The sequence below is a fragment of the Poromitra crassiceps genome, assembly GCF_964638095.1.
Source record: "Poromitra crassiceps genome assembly, chromosome: 8".
Classification (NCBI taxonomy): domain Eukaryota; kingdom Metazoa; phylum Chordata; class Actinopteri; order Beryciformes; family Melamphaidae; genus Poromitra; species Poromitra crassiceps.
Genome location: NC_139629.1, coordinates 21,479,288 through 21,485,068, shown reverse-complemented (window position 1 = coordinate 21,485,068; position 5,781 = coordinate 21,479,288). Strand labels below are relative to the sequence as shown.

Below are 5,781 nucleotides of genomic sequence, written 5' to 3'. Positions count from 1 at the left end.
AAATGCAGGCCATTTACCATTCATACACCGATGGCGGCAGGTTACGGTGCTGGCACACCATCAGGACCATGAGGTGTCAGGTCTGGTTGTCCTTGCTCAACTCTCTCTCTGAGCCTCTTTGCTCTGCTGCTTCTCCTCTCTCAATGAGTGTGGCCCTCTGCACTTAGTCTGATCTGGGCCTAACTCATTGAGAGAGGAGAAGCAGCAGGGCAAAGAGGCTCAGAGAGAGAGTTGAGCAAGGACAACCAGACTCCCGGGCACCAGGAACAGGGGAGGGGGGCCCACTACATTGGGAAACCGCCATGGGGAAACCGTCATGCCCTCCTTAAGGTCCGCAAAGTGGTGACCCAACATGGGGACCAGAGGCTGGACACATACGCCATAATGGACGATGGCTCAGAGTGGACCGTGCTCCTACACTCAGCAGCACAGCAGCTGGGCCTTACAGGCCAGCCAGAGGACACGCTTTTGCGGACGGTGAGGCAGGAGCCCCAGATGCTTCACAGGGCGGCCGTCTCCCACATCGTCTCGCCGGCAAGTTGCCCAGAGCAGACCTATCGCACGAAGAGAGCCTTTACGGAACCGAACCTTGGTCTAGGCGAGCAAACTTACCCCATCACCGCCCTGCAGCAGAAATTCTGTCGTCTGAGGAATCTGCCCCTCCATCAGATCGAGAAGATCCATCCTGCCCTGCTCATGCAACACCTATGGGAAAAGAAACGGGACTGGGATGACCCAGTCCTACCCGAGACACTGCTGCAGGCCTGGAAGGAGTGGAAGGACGAGCTACCGCAACTGCAGGATATTTCCCTACCGCGATGCTACACTAGCCCTGACGTGGACTCCCCCATCGGCAGACGGGAGGTCCACGTGTTCTGCGACACACCTGAGCAAGCATATGGTTCAGAGGCGTATCTCAGGACCGAGGGTCCCGGCGAGAAGGTGGAGATAGCCTTCCTCACGGCGCGGTCTAGAGGGGCTCCAAAGAAACAACAGTCCATCCCACGTCTAGAGCTGTGCGTCGCCTTGACAGGAGCGCAAGTAGCCAAGGTACTCAAGACGGAGTTGACACTCACCACCAGCCGTTGGGGTGGCGGACCCCCCTTCCTTCTTCTCAGCCCAGATCGCTGGCCAGAGACACCCCAACTCCACACAACCTCGGATCATAGCGAGGAGTTGAGGAAGCCAAGTTACTGTGGCCTCACGTTGCCCCCCCCCATGCCGGATGAGTCTACGGCCTTCGGTGCCTTTATCAAGGATACCACGCTGGCGTTCCAATGAGGCACTAACGGCCGAAGAATATAGTAAGGCCGAGGCTTCCCTCCAACGAGTGCAGCACAACTGCTTCCTCGCTGACCTCACGCAGCTGAGTTTCCTCAACTGGAAACTCAAGCCACCAGAGGCCCCTCACTTCAGCAGTTGCTGGGAGCGAGAGATTCGCTCAGTGAAGCAGGCCTTGGGGCACCACTGGTTGCGGAGGAGGTGCTCAGGACACTCCTCATTGAGGTGTCAGGATGATCATAGACCCCCAGCTCCTGCGCACACTTTGGCCGATGGGGACAGTCACCAAACTTTCCCCTGGACTGGACAACAAAGTGTAGATGCGTACCTACACCCGGCCGGTGTAGCCAAGCGTTCAGCCCCCCTCACTGCCAGACTAATCAACCGAGCCCTGCCTATACCTGGTGGGACTGGAGTGCCATTTCTGGAAGAATACAGATTCCCCACAGGAATCTGAGGGTGGCTGTAGAAAATGCTCCATAATGGCCCACCATCAGGCCTGTTTTTGGGGCAATTGACGCCCACCAACCAAGGAGCCCACGAGGCAATGATGATGTCATCGGTGATGATGTCAGAGTTCACCTTGTGAGGTCATCTGTGATGTCAGAGTTTCCCCTGTGACAGACGTGACTTTGTGAGGTCATACCTCCCCGGACGTTGTGACATCACCAATGATGTCATACATTAAAGCTTGAAAGACATCTCCGTCGTTCTTATCTGTCATCTGTCGCGAGTTACGATCTAAATAATCCAGCACAAATTAAGCGGAAGCTACAACTTCCCTACACTGGTCAAGATGCCGAATTTCAAGAGAACATGTAAGCTTCTGTTTTTACTTCTCATCTCGGTCTTAATCTTCTATGTCCTCAGGTTCGCCTTTGTACAGAACCAGCAGCAGTCCAACACGCAGCAAAGAGAAGCCAAAGATCAAGTGCAGGAAGTGAAAGTTGCGGAAAGTACCAAAAAGCTGGAGAAATGTCCCGAAACATCTCCTCTGCTGGTGGGTCCTCTACTACGGGTGGAGTTCAGCTTTCCAGTCAACCTGGAGCAAGTCAGGAAGGAAAACCCAAATGTACAGGCGGGCGGCCGCTTCCAGCCCGCGGACTGCGAGGCGCAGCAGAAAGTGGCCGTCATCATCCCCTTCCGCAAACGAGACGAACACCTCAAGTACTGGCTCTACTACCTGCACCCCATCCTGCAGCGGCAGCAGCTCGACTACGGAGTCTACGTCATCAACCAGGACGGGGACGAGATTTTCAACCGAGCCAAGCTTTGCAATGTGGGCTACGCCGAAGCGCTAAAGGAGTACGACTACGACTGCTTTGTCTTCAGCGATGTGGACCTCATCCCCATGGACGACCGCAACATGTACAAGTGTTTCAGTCAACCTCGCCATCTCTCCGCCTTAATGGACAAGTTTGGCTTTAGGTTGCCATATTTTCAATTCTATGGAGGTGTTTCCTCCTTGAGTAAGCAACAGTTCCAGAAGGTCAATGGCTTCTCCAACAGCTACTGGGGCTGGGGAGGCGAGGACGACGATATGTACAACAGAATAATTTCCAAAGGCATGTCCATCTCGCGGCCCAAAGGAAGACTGGGGAAATGTAGGATGATCCAACACAACAGAGACAAGCTGAACGAGCGAAACCCACACCGTTTTGAGCTCATCAAACATGCCAACGAGACCACGCATAAAGATGGCATCAACTCCTTGTCATACAAAGTAGTGAAAATAGAGAAAGAACCGGTATACACCAAGATCACAGTGGATGTGGGGAAACCAACAGTGGCACCGCTACCCAGTCCTGGGTGAAGATGTGGAAAAGCAGGTGAAATCATTCTTCCAAAAGGAGCTCCAACTCTCAGAGGAAGAAGTAAAAGAAATCTCCTTCACCCGTGCACATCAGCTGGGGAAAAAAAGAGCGTTTGCGGAAGCGGCCGCTTCCACAACAAAATCTTCGAGGCCAATTATTGTCAAATTTATCTACTCCAAACAACGCCAACGGATTAAAACTCTTGGTCCAAGGCTAAAAGGTAAGCCTTTCGGTATATCCGAGCAGTATCCAAGAGTGATAATGGAGAGGCGCAAGGCGCTCCTTCCACTTTATCACCAAGAAAGAAGAAAGGGGAAAAAAGCAATTTTGGTTGCCGATAGGCTATATGTGAACGATAAACTATATATGGATCCAGATGTCACCCCCTGGCTTAAAACACGACATTGAGCCCACTGTTGCCTTTTTTGGCGAATGAATTGGTATAAGGCCAGGCTGTATCTATTTTCTTTTTAAAAAGTATACATTTTTGGACTAACCTGGATGGCATTTTTGTTTGTCTATATAAGTAAAACACCAAAAAAATAAGGAGAAAAAGGAGTCTGTACTATATGCTGTCAGACTCGCCAAATCATTCATTTGTTTTAGTTTTTGTTTAGTTTTTGTTTCATGAAAATACACGTTTGCTTATTTGTGTCTTGTTTTTTTGTTTTATCTGTTTTGTTTTTGTTTTATTTCCTATTATGTTTTTGTCTCTCTCTTCTCTCAGCCAAATTCCCTTTATTCCCTCCCAGAGTTTTTGCCCTTATTTTTGTTTTGTTGTTTTCAAGAATCACACATCAAATGTATGGAAGACTAAAATATGCCTGAACTATTGATATCAAGCTTTAATTGCAATGGATTAGCTGATAAGAAGAAAAGAAGAGACGTTTTCACGTGGCTTGCAGATAAAAACTTTGATATATTTTGTCTTCAAGAGACTCACTCTACTCAATTGGATGAGACTATGTGGAGAAAAGAATGGGGAGGTGATATTTACTTTTCACATGGATGTTCAAACTCTAAAGGTGTGATGATAATGTATAAAAAGAAGGTAGATATTGTGATCAAAGAAACGATAACACATCCTGCAGGTAGAATCATTATACAACATATTTTTGTGGACAGCCTGGAATTTGTACTGATAAATCTGTATGCGCCTAACTCAGACGATCCACTTTTCTTTGAAGACATTGTCAATACACTGCAAGGAAAAAGTCTTCACGATAAGAATTTAATAATGACAGGAGACTATAATACTGTATTGGATATTGATTTAGACCGAAAAGGCACACAAACTAAGAACTATCATTTTAAAGCATAGTGCCATCTCTAATATCATGATGTCATTAGACTTAACTGATATATGGAGACTGCAAAATCCGAAACAAACAAGGTTTACATGGAGACGAGGAAATCAGGCAAGTAGAATAGACTTTTTTTTAACATCCTTCTCTTTGACCCCAATGATAACTAAAGTTGGGATTAAGGAGAGATTTAGGTCAGATCATCACCTCATATTTTTGAGCATAAGTACCACTGCCTCCCAAAGGGGCCCAGGCTATTGGAAACTAAACCAACAATTACTAAAGGATAAAGAGTTTATAGACATAACAAACAGATTCATAGAAGACTTCTTTATAATAAACAATAATACAGCAGATCCTTTGGTTATATGGGATGCGTTTAAATGCTCACTGAGGGGGCACTGCATTCAGTACAGCTCCAGAAGGATGAAAAATCGTGTAGAGAAAGAAAAAACACTGATAGCTGAAATAGAAGACTTAGCACAACAGATAGATAACAATGTAAATGTGACAGAAGACCAAAAGCGCAGTCTTGAGTACAAGGAAAAAGAATTGGAAAGAATATACTCCGAGAAAGCAAATATTACATATCTGGGAAATAGAATAGAATGGTTAGAAAAGGGGGAAAGACCAACAAAGTACTTTTTAAATTTACAGTACAAAAATGCTGTAAAGAAAAATGTATTGAAACTTATAGTAGGAAATAAAACTATTGAAGAACCAGCGGAAATTTTGACGGAACAATATAAATATTTTTCGGAGCTGTACTCATTTCAGGGTCCTCTGGTGGGGGCATCGCATCAAAATATTGGTCTCAACCTTCCAAGGGAGGCCAATGTCATGTTAACAGAAACCGACAAAGAATTTTGTGAAGGCTTTATTACAGAACAGGAGTTGCACCAAGTTGTTAGCACTTTAAAAAAAGGTAAAAGCCCGGGAGCTGATGGCATTCCTGCCGAATTCTATGAAACCTTCTATGAATCTGTAAAAATACCGATGCTTGAAACTTTTAATTGGTCATACAGTAAAAAAAAACTTACAGAAACACAACAGGAAGGTTTAATTTCATTGCTGTTAAAACAAGATTCTGGTGGAAAATACAAGGATCCAACTATATTACAGAATTGGAGGCCAATCACTTTGCAATGTAATGATGCAAAAATATTGGCTAAATGCCTTGCAAATAGGCTAAAGAAAGTATTACCAAAGATTATCCATCCAGATCAGTGTGGTTTTTTGCAAGGTAGATCAATCAGTGATAATATTAGACAAGTAACTGAAATAATTGAATATTATGGTCAAGTGAACACCCCTGCATTAATTTTTTTCGTTGATTTTGAGAAAGCATTTGATAAAGTACGTTTAGATTTTATTTATAAATG

At 45.6% G+C, this 5,781-nt stretch overlaps 1 pseudogene across 1 annotated transcript; it reads left to right on the top strand.

The window, feature by feature from the left end:
• The first annotated feature begins 2,077 nt into the window (after nucleotides 1–2,077).
• On the top strand, nucleotides 2,078–3,094 carry LOC310780552 (beta-1,4-galactosyltransferase 1 pseudogene; annotated as a pseudogene). Its single transcript has one exon. The product of its transcript is annotated as a beta-1,4-galactosyltransferase 1 pseudogene (transcript).
• Nucleotides 3,095–5,781: the final 2,687 nt, after the last annotated feature.